Source organism: Neodiprion pinetum, chromosome 2 (genome assembly GCF_021155775.2).
Source record: "Neodiprion pinetum isolate iyNeoPine1 chromosome 2, iyNeoPine1.2, whole genome shotgun sequence".
Lineage (NCBI taxonomy): Eukaryota > Metazoa > Arthropoda > Insecta > Hymenoptera > Diprionidae > Neodiprion > Neodiprion pinetum.
The window spans coordinates 36389608-36407968 of NC_060233.1; the positions used below are offsets into that span (position 1 = coordinate 36389608).

Consider the following 18361-nt stretch of genomic DNA (forward strand, 5'->3'; position numbering starts at 1 on the left):
GGCCTGGGGTTGAGTCAATATTTAAATTATTACTATTGACCATTCTTTGATTAATGGCCGGCTTGCGCGAAGCGTCGATATACCTTTCTGCGGCCTACGCCACGTTCCTTTCAATCTTAAGATGTCCTAAAAGTAACGAGGCGAGAAAAGAAGCTCGTCGCGAATTTACCCCGTCACGCTCGGCTTGTGTGCAATAAAATTTTTAACGGTGATAAAGATGTGGCTCGGCCGTACGCGCGTATTAGTGATTCCGCAGTCGCGGCTGAACAATGCCGAGTGAATGATACGATGAACTTGGTACGTACATATATACGTATAATGCAGCTGCAGAAGAGTATTTATCGCCGACGGTTAAAGCTCTTGGAGACAAAAACGTATCGACGACGAATCCGGCTCCGAAACTGTCAGCCGTAACAAATTGTGACTCCGGTTGTTGGACGCCCGCCGTTGTTCCGTGATTAATTGTAACGACGTTCGTATGCTAAAAGAGATTTTTCTGTTTTTCTTTTTCCTCGCTTTTTCATTCATTCCTCCTTACCTTTTTTTCCCCACCCCCTCCCGTCGGAATATTTGCATGTCAAGGTGGATTGATGCCCGGGCATTCGGTATATCGAGAAGAAATGCATCTGAATACTCTATCGTGGTCACGAAAACGAGTCCAGAAGCGGACTCGGCGCTACTTTAACTTTCAAATATCGTCTGCCGTGCCGGTCCGATTCCGATTAAACGTCACCTGAATATCGAGTCCGCGGCACGTCGGATGCAGGAATCGATCCTGCGGCGTATAATAAACGTGCATTCATGAAAATCAAACGCGCCCGTGAACAGCGCGAATCCCCCTTTTCCTCCCATTCGTCCTTCTTCTGCTTATATTTTTTTAACCTCGGTCTCTTATCCGATATCGAGAATAGATTGTAATGCATTCGAATTCCGTAGAAAGATATTCCGGAAGTAGATTGCGCCGCGCGTCTCGAAGCTGCTCTCAGATTTTTCCATCGACGCTCCGTAATGCGGGAGCCGTCGAACGTCGCTGCAGCCATCCTCGGTAGACAAGACAACGATACGGACAATAGTAAGATATAATTTAATCGCTCCTTTTCTTCCTCCTTTTCCCCGCTTCTCGTTCCTTCTGTGAAATGTCAGAGATACATGGCGTGGCGGTCGCGTTTGCCCGCGTCAACGTAACTCGGAAAGAAGAATTGAACGAACGGTTATATGCGGGGAGTCTTCGAGGTCTGGAACGAAGGACGTGCCTGTCCGACTGCCCGACCATGGCACGGTGAGACTGAAGAGGCTGGTATCCACCATGCGGCAAGAACCCGGAGGGATATTTCATCACGACGAACATCTGCATATTGCTATATCAACTCGAAGAAACGTCGAATGGTCCACGGGGGCATAAAGCATCCAAGGAAACATCGTAAACCATGTGATATCATCTTCCAACTTCGGCTTTGTCTCCGTATCCAGCATTCGCTTCCTCGGGCTAGCCGGGTACCTCATACATCGTATCCTATCGTTCCTCACGGCCCTCCCGAATACCTGTAACGAAAATGTTTTTCAGGAGCAGAAACTACGACTCCCCCGATGCGACTCAACCGATTATTAATTGGCCAGACACTCGCGAGGTATTTTCAAAATCGACCGCAAAAACAGCCTCTGTTCCTTTTCACTTCCCTGGATTCGTCTCGCGGATCGAAACGAGGGCGCGCAATCGGCTGTCTCCGCAAGTCAGGTCGCGCAGTGTTTCAGCCTAGCTTCCTGCAGTTAAGAACGAATGTATACGGTGCGCCAGAATTCGAGGGAACGAGCACCGTTTCACAACCATTACACCTACTGGAGCGGAACCGTGATGTTTGCAGAGGGACCTTGTGAAGTCTTCCGGCGTAACTCCATCCAGGCACTCTCTCGATGATGCGTGTACTGGCGGAACCTCGTAAAACACCGTGAGTAATTTTTGAATGAATGCTTCGTTTTCCGTGGGCTTAGACGAGAGGGATAGGATGTGTGTATACGGTATACGTACGTGTAGGAAGGTACCTACCGTTTTCGTTGTTAACCCCGCGTCTGCGGAGGCGCCACAATATTCTTACGAACGTTCCTCGGTCCCCTCGAACGAAAGCATCTTTGTCTGCCCCCCAGCAATAACGAGTTTCGTGGCGGCTTGACACGACTGGGTTTCGACTCGGGTTGTGCCGAAGATAGCCGGGCCCATAGTGGTTTTTGGGCGTGTGTACCGTCTACCCACCTACCTATTTTGAGAGAGAGAATGGAAGGGAGAGCGAGAGAGAGAGCAGCGCGTTACACGGCCATACACCTGCCTACGCGCGAGGGGGCAGTTTCGGTAATAACGTATGAAAATAAATACACAAACCGGCGGTGTAACTGCAGAGGTAACATTATACGGACGTAACGTCTAGCTGAAAAGTGACTTTTTGTCGCTGGGTTATTACGCCCCGGGTTATCCGGTGCCTAGGCAGCCTGCAGCGGGATGCGGTCCGGGTAGTAGGCGAGATACCCGGCTCGAGCTATCATCGAAGCGTAACTTTTTAATGCGAGGCAAGATTCTAGAACGTAATACACGCACGCGGCCAGCTATTAACAAATGCCTTGCGTCTAAGTGCGCCGCGCGGTGCCCCGCGGGCGAATCAATTTAGAATCAATCTTGTAACCGCGGTCGAAAACTCTCCGCAGCTCCGAACCATGACTCGGAGAATCCCCTGCCCGCGTATACGATCAAGGATCGAGGATGACCGCTCCGGGCACAACAAATTAGTTTATTCCTATTCTATCCTTTCCCCCGACTAGCTCGGACTGCTGCCTGCGCTCCGGGCTCGTCATCCTGCAGAATGCTAGATCGTCTCGAGGTTCGCTCTTTTTTCCGAATCTTTGAAAATCCAGGTCGGATTAGAAACTGGAAAAACTCGGACCTTCCCAAATCCAATATTCATTTGAGTCCGATGCGGCTTAACAAATCTAACCGTGAACCCACCCCTTTCACATCTCGTTCGCTAAGGAAGGGTGTAAAATACCGCCGCAATGGGGTGGAGGATCGAACGGCGTGCAAGGGGCAGGACGAAAAGGATCGGGACGCAGCGCTTCATTGAATGAATAAAGGGCGATATCTTGGTCCCTTCGGAGTGTTTTACTATACTGGTCCCCGATCCCCGGAGAGTTTAATTATTCCCGGCATATTTACACCTATTTCTCTTTAGCGTTGACACGGGCTTGAATTTTTCCGGCGATTGAATTGCCGATAAGACGTTGTACCGGTCGACACCGCGCGAACTTAAAATTACTTATATTTCTTTGAAGGATTCCGAACGACGTGAGCAGCCCGCTGGTCAAACGGAACATCGGAAACCAATTAAAGAAAACAAATAAGCTTAGGTCTGGACGGCCAAGCTGTTCGGTGCCTGCATCGGATGCTCCTTATATGCGCGGAGGATGAGAGGGGGGGGGGGGGGGGGTTGTTAAATTTGGTTCGTGGAACACCACGGTATCCTCTTCGGTCTAACGATATCCAGCTCTTCAATTAAAACTCGGAATTTAAACGCTCTTCTCGGTTCTGGTATTGATTTTCGATGTATCGGATTCAACGCCGACTTCTTTCATCCCAGGATCCAAATCCCGACGGCTGAAAAGATCTTTTCCTTCGGCGATGTCGATGCCTTGCCCGATCTCTGGTGGCCTGGAAGTAAGAATACGAGAATGCACTTGACTGCACCGATATCTTACACCGTCCGGTAGACGTAACACGAACTTGAGATGACATTTATATGTCCGTTAAAGATTTCCGTCACACCGCGAAACTGAATGAATAGCGTGAAGAATCGAACGAGAAGCATTGCGGAGAGCCTGAATCATCATCTCCTTGACAATGAAATTCCTGGGTAACATTATCTTGTGGGAAATACGGCGGGTACGTGCATGCAATACGGCAGGAGGATCGCGGAGATGTCGAACGTCCTTTCGAGGCTGTCGGCTATTGTGTGTTGTCCAGACGTTCGCGCGAGACAAAGTGGTGGGAACGGGAATCGTGCTGGAATCCACTGCAACGTCCATTGTTTCAATCGGCTGCATATTACAATACGTATGGGTACGAAGACGGTGATGAGGTGACGAAATATGCCCGAACAATCAACAACCTATACAGTGCTGCACGTCCACCATCGCGAGATTGCCTAAGAGCTTAAGCGGCGTTCATACCGCGTCTCAATATTAAGAATACGTACGAGGAAGGTTGCCGATCAACTGTTAATTCCAAGGTTCGTTCGATCCAATCTTGTCTTAAAAATAAAACAAATTGAAAACTTTCAGGCGTAACGTTATATTCAAGCAATCCGAGTGACGATTGGAGGATTAGACAGGTTGCGGAATGAAGCGTAAAAGATTTTAACACCCGCGGTGCATCGAATATAGAGCTTGTGCTGTTATTTCTTGACACAATGCTTCGAATTATTTTCATTTGCATTCCGCTCAGCACGTAAGCGACACTCCCTGAAACGTGAATTCGATTTCTTTTCCGCCTGAGATATTCCGATCGCTGACTCATTTGATAAGTAACTACTTGTAAGCTCTGAATCGAGTTGACGTAACGGGCCGTAAGATTGACAGAATATCTTATCGTGAGAGTAACTCAAGGTTTGTTACCTGCGCAACAAGCCGTTCGATTGGTGTTATATAATCACGCGTTGGCCAGTATTTGTTCATTACGCGGATTAAACCGGTGCGGAAGATCCGAAGGACAAGGGAAGGAAACGGGTCGCTTCGACAAGATTCCGCGGAATATAACCAGGAACGAGGAAATAAAAAGAAGTCGCACCACTTTGGCTCTTCAGTTCTCGCCTTGGCTGGAATAGGATGCGTCGGAGGCGCGTGGTGCGGGCGGCGTTCGTCTTCCGAAAGGATTCTAATTCGAAAGTCACACGTGGCGAGCGGCATGGCACACGTGAACATCCGACCTCGGAGTCGCCCTCCGCCTACATCTTTACCCTAATATTCTCCAAGTTTCTGGGAATCCTACCAGACCCCAAGAACCTCCCACCCAGTATGCGCAGGCCTAACGTTTTCCCGCCGCGGGTTTCCCTCGGGACTTAATTAGCCCTAATTTACAGCGGAACGTTGCCCCCCGGCCCCGGAGACCAGGGCCTCTTCGGCGTGCGTTAACGCGAGTGTCTATCCACGTGGTGAGCTGCGAGGAGGCGAGTGAAGATGTCTAATAATCCCGAACCGGAGCGACGAATAAAAGTCTACGTAGGTGCTTGAAGCGGAGACGGAGAAAACAAGACCGAACGATCGCTACGCGCCGAGACGAGAGACATTCTATCACTTTTCACTCCCTGAAGAACAATCCCCGGCTCGGGCAGGCAAAAGACGAAGGCCGAGTGGCGGACCCGGAGAGAGCACTCAAATGCGAGGACAACAATGGACCCTCAACGTCCTCTCGTGATTCAATATGCATCTGATGGACGTGAAGAGAGATACCCCAAGCCCTTCTACTACGGTAACCTCCGCCGAACTACCGCGAAGACGTGGAAGGTCGGTTTTACGTCTTCTCTCAATAAGCGATCACCTGCCTCGATGTGCTGGCGTATCGTGAGACATTGAGAAATCACTCCCTGCTTTCTCCTTCTCTCTCCCTCTCTTTCTCCCTCTCTATATTTCTTCCTTTTATTCCATCGTGGAAAAGGTCACAGGCTAACCACGTCCGGGCATCACTTCATCGGGAGAAACTCGCGTCTACGGTTTTAGGATGACCATATTTGAACCTCGATATTTAGTCGCCTGACGATATGTCTCAGGTCCACTGCTAACCCTTTAACGGCCAAGCCTCTTTCCCGTTGAAAAAAATCATTTCTCTGAACCGCGTCAAATTTTTCTCAATCAGAAGGTTTGAAAAATTACACCTTTCAAAAATGGTGTTTTCGAAGCGAAGTTATTCAGTGAAAACTTTCTTTAGAATGCGTTACTATTTTTCAAATTATTTCAGAACTTTCAGATCGAAATTAAGGGAGATATTTTAAGAAACAACTGTTTCGCACGTGTAGATGATATGCTACAATAGCCGTTGAAGGGTTAATGTCTAAAACTTTATTTCACGCTCACGGGTTTGAATTGATCTCGGTGACCTGCTTTTCAATAATGCATGCTTCAAGTCTCGTCGAAACAACCTCATCTCTCAAACTGAAGACACGTATTTTCGAAACGAAATGTCGTAAGCGTTACGTCGAAATTCATTTTGATGGCCTATTTCCTGCAGAATGAGGCGATAAGCCAAAAATTGGTGACAACAAAACGACGAATGGCAGTAAGCCAGCACTGCGGTTTATTTCTAATTCTATAAAAGTAGTCGGCTCATAGAGTAAAGATGCAACATCGCACACGAGACAGCGAACGCGGTTATAATTCGCAAGCTAGTTGTGCTGTCTAGTAATGTCAACGACTCCGGACACGCATTCGCCGAGGATACAGGATGCCATGTCGCACCTTGGAGCGCGTGATCCGCTCATTAGAACCGAGGCTTGTCGCAGTTGCCCACGTGTGTTAAGAGTTAATACAGAAGCCGCGAGTAAGCGGAGAGCCGTGATCCGCCCACGCGGATAAAACGCTTATACACGGCTATGCGTGTGCGTGTGTATATTTAATTCAAATCCATCGTAGCGGGTCCGAGGATCCGCTCGAAGGTACGGACACGGACCTGCGCCAGCTTCCCTCCCACAACCCGGCTACCAATAAATTCCTGCCGGCTAGAACTACCAGCCCGCGCCTTTTTCACGGGATCTTAATCCTTATCTACGGTAGCGCGGGGCCCACGGATGCGAGCTTTCGGTTTATAGGACCCAATAAAAGTCCCCGTACCAGTTGCCAGAAACTAATTCCAATCTCACCATTGTACACCGCGGACGGCGGCGCTAAGTACGAAGGGACAACGCGAACGCGGTGGACCTTTGACGGGGGTACGTGAGTTGGCGCAAGGGGGACGGGGGAGGGAAGGAATTATAAATGCACGGTTCGTTGATAGAAAGGTTGATATAACCACAACGCAGCCATTGTCGCTCGGCGTCTCGGTCGCCTGTCCGTCCAGACGTCTCGCTCTCGCGGAGGAGGCAACTGAGATACGAACCCAAAGAACCGTGCTCGATGCATACAGATAAAAGAGCCAGCCGTCAATTGACGCGGAGTGTCCTTTTGTCCGAGAAACGCTGCCGAGCAGACTGGTGCCATCCTCGAAGTCAATGTCAACCGCGCCCGTCCCGGGCGTGTCAGAATGTCAATTATCAGTTTGTGTACCTTGTTCGAGAATGTCCTACCTGTGTAGGATACGTCCGTCTACCTATGTATGTATATGCCACTGCACGTAATGCGGTAGCGGCCAAAAATGGAGTCGACGAACGCCGTGAGAGCAATTGTGTAATTTTAACTCGTTTTTTCAACTTACCCAAAGGTTTCTGCACCTCGTTTCTTCGACGAGGCGGACACGTTATGCGGCATTTCGCTCACGCTGCTGCGAGATCTACACTTGATAAAAGAATACTCTTCAAGTTGAGATGCGTTGGGCCAGAAGATTTAGTGAGTGCAGCCTCAAGAGGGCGATATTCGTGTATACCAAATCCGTAGTTCAGGAAACGCTCTCAAAATATTTGACAAAAAACCCGCTCAGCTGCAAGGGTAAATTATAGGTAGGTACTATTGCTGTTTATCCACCCGGTCTGCAGTTAATTATTATTAATAGTAAGCAAATGAAGAGCAGCAGCAGCAGCAGCCACTTGAGTGGGAGCATAATTAGGCGTGTGGTACAGTTCGATAGGTTAAAACAAGCCGGTACAGTCGCCGAAAGAGCATAAATCCCCATTTACAATGCAGTCAGAAGCCCCGGGGGCACACGTGTCCGCGGGTGACTGAAGTTCGCCGCAAGCCTCGTCCCTGCCGATGAATGGAACTCTTTGACTGACGAACGGAGGCCGCGTTATGCTCCGTCTGCCAGGCTGAAGTCTGTTTCCTGTTTTTGGCTGTGCCTGTTTTTTTTTATCGAGCTGGCACAGAAAGCCAATACGAAGTGTTATTAACGAGGTTCGGTCGTGCCACCAGCAGCGGCCAGAATGCATCGCCGGTCGAGAGTTTATATAACTATATGTATTTTTTCTCCTAGTCCCAGCTCACATCCCTCGACTCGACGTTTTTCTTCTCCTATTTTTTTTTTCTTTTTTTTTTTTGTACTCTTCTTCTTCTTCTTCGTGCCTTTTATTTTCTTCCTCCTCTCCTTTTCTTTACCAGTCGCAACAGTTGATATCCTCGATGACGCGATTCTCACATCCACTGAACTGTACTCGGACATCTTTTATTCATCTCACGAGAGTCTCTCATTGACTTTGGTTTCTCGCTTCCCACTCTGGCTTCTGTTCTACGCCCGCGCTCGCCCACGTTAAACTTCCGGTACTTGGAATCCTCAAAAGTTGCAAGATCCGTTTATTTATCGCAACTTCCTGTCTGCGATCTGCTTCCACTTTTTCCACCTGCGTGACATCCTCGCGACCAACTCGAAATCTCGCAGCTCGTCGGTGTCGAAGTTACGTCAATCAGCATGATGTCCTATGTGGAAGCTCAACTACAGGCACCGAACAAACTGCTCCTGGTTTCAACAAGGATGGAGTAATTGGACGGTCACATTCTCCGCTCATGGTAGTATCCCATAAACAAGAAAAATAGACAAGATCAGAACACTTTTGGCCCTAAATCCGAAGATATTATTTTCACAAGACAGGGAACAACTAGTAATTTTTCGTGCCGTGAACAAAGTGAAGGGGCGATGTCAAAGAGCCAGTCCGTATTGTTCGACTGTCGAGACGTGCAGCGGTAATTACAATCTTCGAAAAAAACGAAACGCCAACAGGCGATTAAAGAATGGCAAGCAGACTCGGAGCCGCAGTCGCTGGCGTTGACGTACACGCGGCATTTAGTGAAAGAAGCATCTAATCGAAGGGGTGGTCCAATTCTCAAGCGACACGGGGTCGGCACGGTGCGAGGAGAAGCGGCATCATCTGGGATTAACGAGGCGTTGACGAACAAAAGTTAATGGGGGAAGAGTGACAAGGGAAAGCCTCGACAAGTACGAAGACGCGGCATACGGAGAACTCGATCGCGGAGTTTACACGAATGCGTTCCGGTTTCTCTTGCAGAGTATAACAAGGAATGCCGTCGAAGACGTCTCCACGGCGCAGAGGGCGAGATCACCGCCAGGTGCTGCCGCGGCGCTCGCGTCTCGACGGCCGAACGATTTTGGCAAAATCGGTTTCTTTTGCCTCGAGAGCGGCGATCGGATTGATGCGACTGGCCGCCGACTACCGAGGACAAAAACATGGCGGCACGCCGGCAATTAGCACCGGACACGACCCGCGCATTCCATCAGTCTCCGGTGGCCTCAGCGAAGGTCCAGGTCTGGTCAGGAAACCGCGACTTTAATGGCGGCCCGACGACCGGTAGGTGCAACAGATCGACGAATCGCGTTTCTCAATTGACAAACCGAACGCGGGGCTTAAGCGCTTCGACCAAAGCTCCTTCGCTCCGTCGCCGATTTCGTTCCAGTTGACCGCGGAAGCGGAACAGCTGTTGGCAGTTTTTTTTAACATTTACCTTCGTTATTATCCCACGGCTGGAGAACCCAGTTCGCTATTCTCTCGCCGCCCTCGAAGGACTATCGCGTGGGTGAAGCAAAGTACCGAATTTTTCGCGTCCACAAAGAAAGGCTGAAGAATCCTTATTATACTCCGTACGTGAAATCCAAAGCGCAAGAAGCCTTTGTGCACCACGGAAATTTTACCCCATTCCGTTCGTCCGCCAGTTATATAGTCAGGGGGTGATTCTCGAAAGCCCTTATACCGTGTTATACCGATTTTTTCGTCAAACCTCGGAAATCGGAATGAAAAACCCGAACGCACCCATTGTACGGAATGCCTCTCACCGTTGTGCAACCTAGTCTTCCAATCCCACCGTCCCTCCCGAAAAAAAAACATCCCCCTATCCCCCGCAGGTGCTACCTAGCCAACATATCAACAGGTAGATTTCACTCCGAGGTCTAAATTCTCTCAGGTATAGATATATAGATATATTCAACAGATGCTTAGCTTTAATACTTCAGTGAAAGGCTAAAATAATTTCAGAAACGTAGCTCCACCATTATATTCACATTCGCGTTTACGTAATAATTAAGTTGGTCAGAATTGATTTCTGAAAGAAAAACGTGTACATGTCACGAAAGAACATTTCTATATAAAATCGATTAACCGCGCATTCTGCACTTTCATAACTCTACAATTGCACGTTCATTCTATCCTGTATCCGCTTTAAATTGAAGGTAAAATTTCACACCGTCCCCGATTACTTTCACGCGGAGAGAGAGAATTATACGCGAATGCCCGTATCCTGTGTGTTTTGGCTGTCTTGTATACCATTATTATATCCTCTTCCAGTTTCGTCAATATAATACAACGTGAGCAAACAGCACGCGGGTAATGATAAAACGATTACCTAACACTATCGTTTTAATCCCACCGGGCACCTACCAACATATCGGCTTGACTTTGTCCACGTGGAATATGGAGAATGATCCAGGAAACTTGGGCGTCTGGTTCCCACGTAATCAAGTGGGTAAGCTGGACCGTGAAACAATCGTAGAGACGAGTATTGGCTGGTTTGTTTGTGGCATATTGTTTTTGCGTCGGTGGAATGCCTAGGTGGCCGTGGAATCAATGCGCCACAGTGATGGGATTACGAATCGTTTGAAGGGCGGATACGCGTGGCCGGCGACGATCTCAAACGGCGGCATCCACTTAGACAACGCAGCCGTGCATAATTCGGGTAATCGAATATACAGGGTTAGTTGGAATGAATCGGGTTAGACACACTCGATATTATAAAATTAACCATCCTTCGAACGCCTGCGAGCGATATCCATTCGCGGCTTTGCCAGAAGCCGCGCTGCAGGGTTGTTTGGTGTATATATATAATATATAATTCATAAATTCATCCCCACGGATATGTGGTATAATTAATTGAACGGAGCACGCCTTTTTAACCTAGGATGAAAAAGCAAGATAATAAACAAACAAAACTAAACAAAATTTAGCTGATGTGCACGGTGGATCGTTAACTTCGTTACAGCTCGTCAGGAACGCGCGTCCTGCCATCCGAATTACTCGGTTTTTGGACACCGAAGCGCTAAACTCCGAGCTCTGAAGCACAATTTGAACAATTGTTCCGCGGAAGGAAGTTAACCGTGAATCAATATTTGGACCGAACGAGATCGAAGGGCTGATAAATATTTTCAAACACGTATGCCGGGTGAACAAACGAATGAGTGAAAGTCCCTTTGAAAGGATTCCCCTATCGCGAACGGAGGAAACTCGTTCGGCGCACAACAAAAGCCTTTTTCTGCCTCGTGTCATTGCGGGCACAAGGCCGACAATAATAAGGCCCCGCGTCGGTCGACGCCTGCGTCCACGTAGTGGTATATTGAATTTCCAAAAATCTGAAATTCCCTTGGCAGAGATTAAAATCGACAGCCAAGATTCCACAAGGGTTTTATAAGGTTCGTTGCTTTTCTGGGTTATACACCCTGATTCGAAAGGGGCGAAACGCGCCGGACTCCCTCTGTCCCACCTATACAAAATCCTGCCGACGCACATGGCTGTTGTTTTTTTTTTTTTTTTTTTTTTTCCTTTCCATTTTTTCCTCTAATTCTTAACCCAGTGGGATCAGAGAATTCAATCGTGTACCGACTGCACGAGATTCTCACGCTGGCCCATTTCGAGAACGAGAAATTCCGTCCACATTGAAGATTGTGTAGAAAAAGCTGAAAAAAAAGTTGCGAAGTGATTGCGAAATCAAGAAGCGCGGTATGACCTCGAGCTCTGGAGCACGGAGAGTTGTTACAGCTATTGAAGAATTATTCTATTCTAGCAATAAAATCATTAATTCACAGAAATTCCATTTTAGAATGATATTGCAAGGTTCGTGCGCGGTATGTAGTAGACTTGAGGTATCGCTTTATAAAATCATACATAGTATCAAAGTGACAAACCAAAGTTTGGATGTTCGGATGTTCAGAAAGTGACGTCACCCAAATTTTTTTTTTTCTTGACGTCTTCGATCTATATAGACGAAAATCAGCTAGCCGAATTCCTCAGTCTGGAATCAACCGCGCAGTAGAGCGGACGTATGAGAATCGCGCTCCGCAGATTTCGAGTACCGGGTTCTCTATCCCCGTGGTTCCTGCACTCCGGGTCCACTACCTGGTGAAACTCGACTTCCAGGACAAGCGCTCCGTAGTTTCTGCGCTCCAGGTCCGCTACCTGGTGAAACTCGACTTCCAGGACAAGCGCTCCGTAGTTTCTGCGCTCCAGGTCCGCTACCTGGTGAAACTCGACTTCCAGGACAAGCGCTCCGTAGTTTCTGCGCTCCAGGTCCGCTACCTGGTGAAACTCGACTTCCAGGACAAGCGCTCCGTAGTTTCTGCGCTCCAGGTCCGCTACCTGGTGAAACTCGACTTCCAGGACAAGCGCTCCGTAGTTTCTGCGCTCCAGGTCCGCTACCTGGTGAAACTCGACTTCCAGGACAAGCGCTCCGTAGTTTCTGCGCTCCAGGTCCGCTACCTGGTGAAACTCGACTTCCAGGACAAGCGCTCCGTAGTTTCTGCGCTCCAGGTCCGCTACCTGGTGAAACTCGACTTCCAGGACAAGCGCTCCGTAGTTTCTGCGCTCCAGGTCCGCTACCTGGTGAAACTCGACTTCCAGGACAAGCGCTCCGTAGTTTCTGCGCTCCAGGTCCGCTACCTGGTGAAACTCGAGTTCCAGGACAAGCGCTCTGTAGATCTGGCTATCCAGGTCCTTGACCTGGTGACTTTCGACCTTCAGGACTAATTTTCTGTAGATTTGCTGTCGAGGTCCTCCACCTGGTGGATATCAACCTCTTGGACAAGCGCTCCGTGATTTTGGCTGTCCAGGTGCTTGACCTGGTGACTTTTGACCTTGAGGACTAATTTTACGTAGTTCTGGCTGTCCAGGTCCTGCTGTGGCGAGCGAGGATTTTAAAGTTAGTTTGGAATAAAGTGGCAAAACATCGTTGAGGAATTTCACCCCGAGGTACGCAGGAGCGGCAACAGCATCTCGTCTCATTCCGCGACGCCCCATAAAAATTAATCCCGATCGTTAAACTCGCATCGTAACTGTCAAAATATACGGCCCAGATCCTGCGCGAGAAATCTTTCCTAGTACGGTGCGCGTGTACCGCCATAAAATAATTGTTCCTCACGAGCACACAACTGTCAACCGTGCACAGCGATGACGAACCGATCCACCCCTGGAATACCGATTCTAGTTCACTTTTTACAACATTATATAATATGGCGGGTGAAAAGTAGTTTTTTTCCCTCGACATTGCTGAGTGTTCTCCATTCTCGGCAGCCTCGGATATTTGTAAAGCTTTCAGCGGGACTCGGAGGAGGAATAACTAACTAATCATTAACGGGGGAAACTGGGATTAATCAATCATTTTGAACTGAAGTTTGGATGGACAGTAGCGAGTCGTTGAAGGGAGAGACACCCCGTATGTGCGTGGAGATACAAGGTATGCAGGGATCCGCCAACCTTCCACGACTTGTCGGGGCTTTGTCTATGGCACAATTTAAAGGTAACATATACGCACCACTATCGTAAAGGGGGATAATGGCCCTGAGGGAGCATTAAGCCGAGGTATAAAGGAGCTCTCAGCCATACGCCATAAACTACCCTGCGTGCAACGAATTTGTAACATTTTATTTGCGAGGTACGAAAGAGCTTGAGCCAAGTAGGGAATGAGGTTATAGGCCATAGGGTACCCGGAACACGTGAGAGAGCAGATTTGCTACTTTGTACGTCTGTTTGACGACTGACATTTTTTATACTTATTTTCATTTTTATATTTATTTTTATTCCTTTTCGGACCGCTTCAGCCGAACCCGGGGGCTGTTTGGCAGCGGTGAAAAGCCGGCTGCCACAGCACAGATTTATGCCCGATACCCGTATGAGACACGAGGGCAGTTTTATGATCGGTTCCGTTACAAAGTTTACTCTTTGAAAAGCATCGTACCTGCAACTCGCAAGCCACCGGCTTAAGTCTGACAAAAGCATCGCGAAGTCGTTAAAGGTGCAACTCTCGTGCGATAATACCACCGAAATGCATAACACCTATGCCGTTTAATTTGTCGGCTTCACCAAATCGCCTTTTCTTCTCGGCCGTAAATTCAACTCTTTTCGCGATCAAATTCGAGCCAGCTTCTTCCTGGTGGAAATAAATAAACTTGAACACCCCGTTTCGTCGTGATTGTACCGACGAGCATTCACACCTTCGTTAACCCGTTTTACACACGGCTGAAGCAGCAGTCCTCCTTAAATGCGCGCCGATTTTTACGGACAACCGTCTCTCCTTCTCTGACAATAAGGGTCTTATCTCATTAACGGTTGGGTCTCATCTAAAGTACCCGCAGACCTTTTTCTTGCCAGCTAAATGGCCATAGAGTCAGAGGGTAAAGGGCTGCAGCCGTAGAGATACGAACAAATTATGCTATCGGCGCGATGCACATGTGCACTTCGAGTCGTTGGAGGAAGAAAGTGGAGATTCGGATTGAGGATTCCCGGTAAGAGGAAACAGATTTAAAGGAATTGATTACTTTACAGACTCGTTTCACAATTTACGGTGCTCCCATTCCTCGAAATTTTTCATTCCTTTCGTTTCAAAAATTCACTTCTTGTTAACTCGTTTTTAATTAGGGTTATCGGAAAATTTTCACAATTACCAGTTAATACGGCGCTAATTTCAAATGATACCCCAGTAACAGGTGAAAAAATAAATGACAGAAAATGTGTTTTTTTTTTTTATCATTCGCTTCGTTCGACGTATTGGATAAGAAGAATGTCAACCTTAACAAAGATCTTGATATTTGTAAATACAAATTAGTCGCGAACCTGGAAACGACGATTCTTTTTCTCGGTGCATTCCGTAAAGCCGGGTTGGAATATTTTTTCGCTTGGGAGAAATCCAGTAGATAGAATCGACAAAGGCGCGATTGGAAGCCGGACATTATCGTATGCTTATGCGTGTATAAGATACACGTGCGGTGTAAGGCAACGCATCGCGTCGCCAATCGCGGTTCGCTAATCGTTAACCCCTGGCCGAAGAGCGAATATATCGAGCTTAAAGATACCGGGGTTTTATTTATGTAGCGTCAGCGTTGGTTGGCCAATTAGGCGAGGGGTTGGAGTAATAATTGGCGTCGCTAATTACGGTTCGGATGCACTCCTCCAGCCGATTTATAATAGAACCCCGGCTGGGTGGAAACCGCAGCGATGATCGGAGCGTTAAGATCTAGGCGAAGAACGTAGCGATCATTTGACTCGGCTGGACCAATAAATACATATAAGGATGGTATGATCAACACCGATGAGCCGGCGCACCGCGTTTTATGCAGACATTCGCACCTTCCTCTGTAATTATATCAACCTAAAATCAAGGATGAATTAACCGCAAATTAAGGAGCGTATAAACTGCCCTCCGTTATATACCCGCTCCGAACACTAACCTTGTAATCATAATCACGCGATAGGTATATAACAGTTTTACCCGGCGTACATAAGCTTATTGTATATATCCATGCATACGGTATACGTTTCACAAACGCGGCTGGAAAATCTCGTGTATATGCATCAAATTTATTACCCCAATTTACTCACGGGCGTTAGCAGGATACGTGCAGCGAGGCCAGAGAATTACCTTAACTGGCTCCTTATCCGGGCCATTAAGAACCTCGCGTATTATTCGCTCCGAATGGAATATAATATTATCAAACCAAGCACAGTACAGAAGCTCTCCCGCAGATATTATGGGATAAAGCTAAGGTACGCTAATTTCATAGCAAACTCTACAATCTGATAACTTGATAAGCAAAAACGTGAAATATACATCATTCTCAGTCGCTTTTTACTGAGCCGCGTGATCATTGAATTCCAACCCCTTCTCAGAGTGAAGATACGAGGCGAACGAGTGCAAATAGTAATACATGTATACGTGTGTACATGTCAATGGAGAATTTAGGGATCGATTCAGTTTTTTTCGCCCGTATTGCATCAGCGATGAAACTACTTTTTTGAAGATTTATATCCGCTTCTTATTTGGCTCCGTATTGTCTTACCGGGCAGAAAACAGTTTGTTGTTCCCATCGTTTTTTGCGGTATAATTGCAGATTCTGCGGCCCGCTGATCGCAGTTCGCTCTTTCTTTAACCGGGGGCAAGAAATGCTGCACGCTGCAGGGACCATCGAGTCGTTCGTGTTCGATGTTCCTCCTCTCGATCCTCCGCTGCCTTCTCTTCCTCGCGCTCAGTCGGCTCCCAAACCACCTTAAGATTCTTCCTTTCTTGCCGTATTTTATCGCGTTGGTCTCTGCCGCTTTTTTCGTGGTTACTTACAACGAACCGCTTAAAAATCAGTTAGTTTTTGCCTCAAGAAACCTTCGACTAATACGACAGCCCCGTTCTGTTGTATTTGTGCAGTCGAGTAATTCCTGCACAGCGAAGAATAAGATTATATGTACTTGTAACGTTTTCATTTTTATTATTCATTAATTTTTTTCGGGCTACCTTGTATTATATATATTATATAGGTATACCTATATGCGATGCACCAACCAACTTTCGCGATGCGAAAAAATTATACGATTTTATTGCCGCACTTTTGATTATCTTTTCTTTTTTTTTTTTAATCATTAATGGATTTTTTTCAACGCGAAGTTTATTCGCGGCGATTTCTTCAAAAGAAATAGAACGATTCAGTGCCGGAACTGGCACACTTTGCCTGTTTTAACGTCCCGATAATTGATACGTGCTTAATGACCCTCGATTTAGGTTTTGCAGATTGAAAATATTCTCGCAAATTTATGGTGGCAGATGTGGTCGCATTATTAAATTCCATCCTTACATTCGACGCGTACGCAGGTATTAGTGCGTTTGTAAAGTGATACCTCGGTACTTTTTACGAACTGTGCACAGGTGGACTGCTAATTATACGCGTTAATTGCCCGACTGTTATATATATTATACACGTTATGTACCTACGACGATAATTGTTAATCATAAATTATTACGGACGCATTATTGCGGATTTCTCTATCCGTTTCGATATGCACATCGCGTATGATATTCGAGTCCTCGTTTCAGTCTCAATTTATAAGCTGCAGCTTTGATACTTATATATTTATAGCGACGCTTATAAATAATTGCTCGAATGAAATAAATATCCCGTAATGGCAAAAGTGCATTTCGATGATTTAAACGTTCAATTTGTTTGCCAAGTGCAGCGTGGTCTGTCTGTTCCCCGTTATGCCATAAAAGAGCATGGGCAGAAACTCATTAATAAGCAATAATATCCTGTCAATGCATTTCTGATCGATATGGACATCCCGCTGAGTCCGATCTCGCGACTGCAATTGCAGTCTGCTGGCAAAAAATCGTGCGACGAATAAGATTCGGACCGCATGCATGCGAGTATCCCTGGTGATATCGGATCGGCGGTTTCTCAGGGTGCGCAGAATTGACGAAAAAAAAAAAAAAGAATCTTTTTACAGAATATAATCGCAACGAGAATTTGTCGCATTATGCAACTTTACATCTGCAAGTAAGTTTGGCGCGAGAGCTGCTGCATCTCGATCGGCTCGCTTATTCCCACGGGATCCTGCGAGATCAGAATCCAGATCTCCAAATAACTGCTACCGCCTCTGGAGGACTGTATGTCCGCAGCTTCAACCATATTCCAAAGAATCGAGTGCCCCGCAGTCTCTTCGAAAAAGACGTTCACCCACCGCTGTTTGCAAGCGGAGAGAGCATTTCGCGAGTTCATACTACGGCGCCGATATTTTGCAGTGCAATAAATTCGAGAGTCACGCGACTCCGCCGGATGCTGAGATAGCTCGGCAAAATTTGTACTCTCTAGCAATTTTCTTCTCGCGCTTATGTCTGTACAGATTGTGATACGTATGTTCGAATCCGTAACTTTGAGCTGCTCGCCAAGCACAGATAATGCGGATATCCCTTTCTTCGATAGCATGAAACTAGAAATTCGTTTTTCTTTTCATCGATCGTTAGACACACGGGACCGAAAATGTCTGTTATCACTCGTTTGTCAAGTTCAACTCATGTTGACTTCGTTAAAACTATTTTATACGGGAATAATTTTCTCTCATAGTTGTGGGACTTGACGGAATTGTGATCTTCTAAGTTGTGGAATAATTATACGCCGCCTACCCGTACTGGATACCCTTCATTACCCGAAACCATA

The 18361-nt window shown here is 47.1% G+C and overlaps 1 long non-coding RNA gene across 1 annotated transcript; it reads left to right on the forward strand.

The window, feature by feature from the left end:
* Positions 1-1024: 1024 nt before the first annotated feature.
* On the forward strand, positions 1025-3398 carry LOC124212546 (uncharacterized). The gene is made up of 3 exons (XR_006881680.2): positions 1025-1494; positions 1565-1946; positions 3316-3398. It is a non-coding gene; the product is annotated as an uncharacterized lncRNA (long non-coding RNA).
* The last annotated feature ends 14963 nt before the right edge of the window (positions 3399-18361 follow it).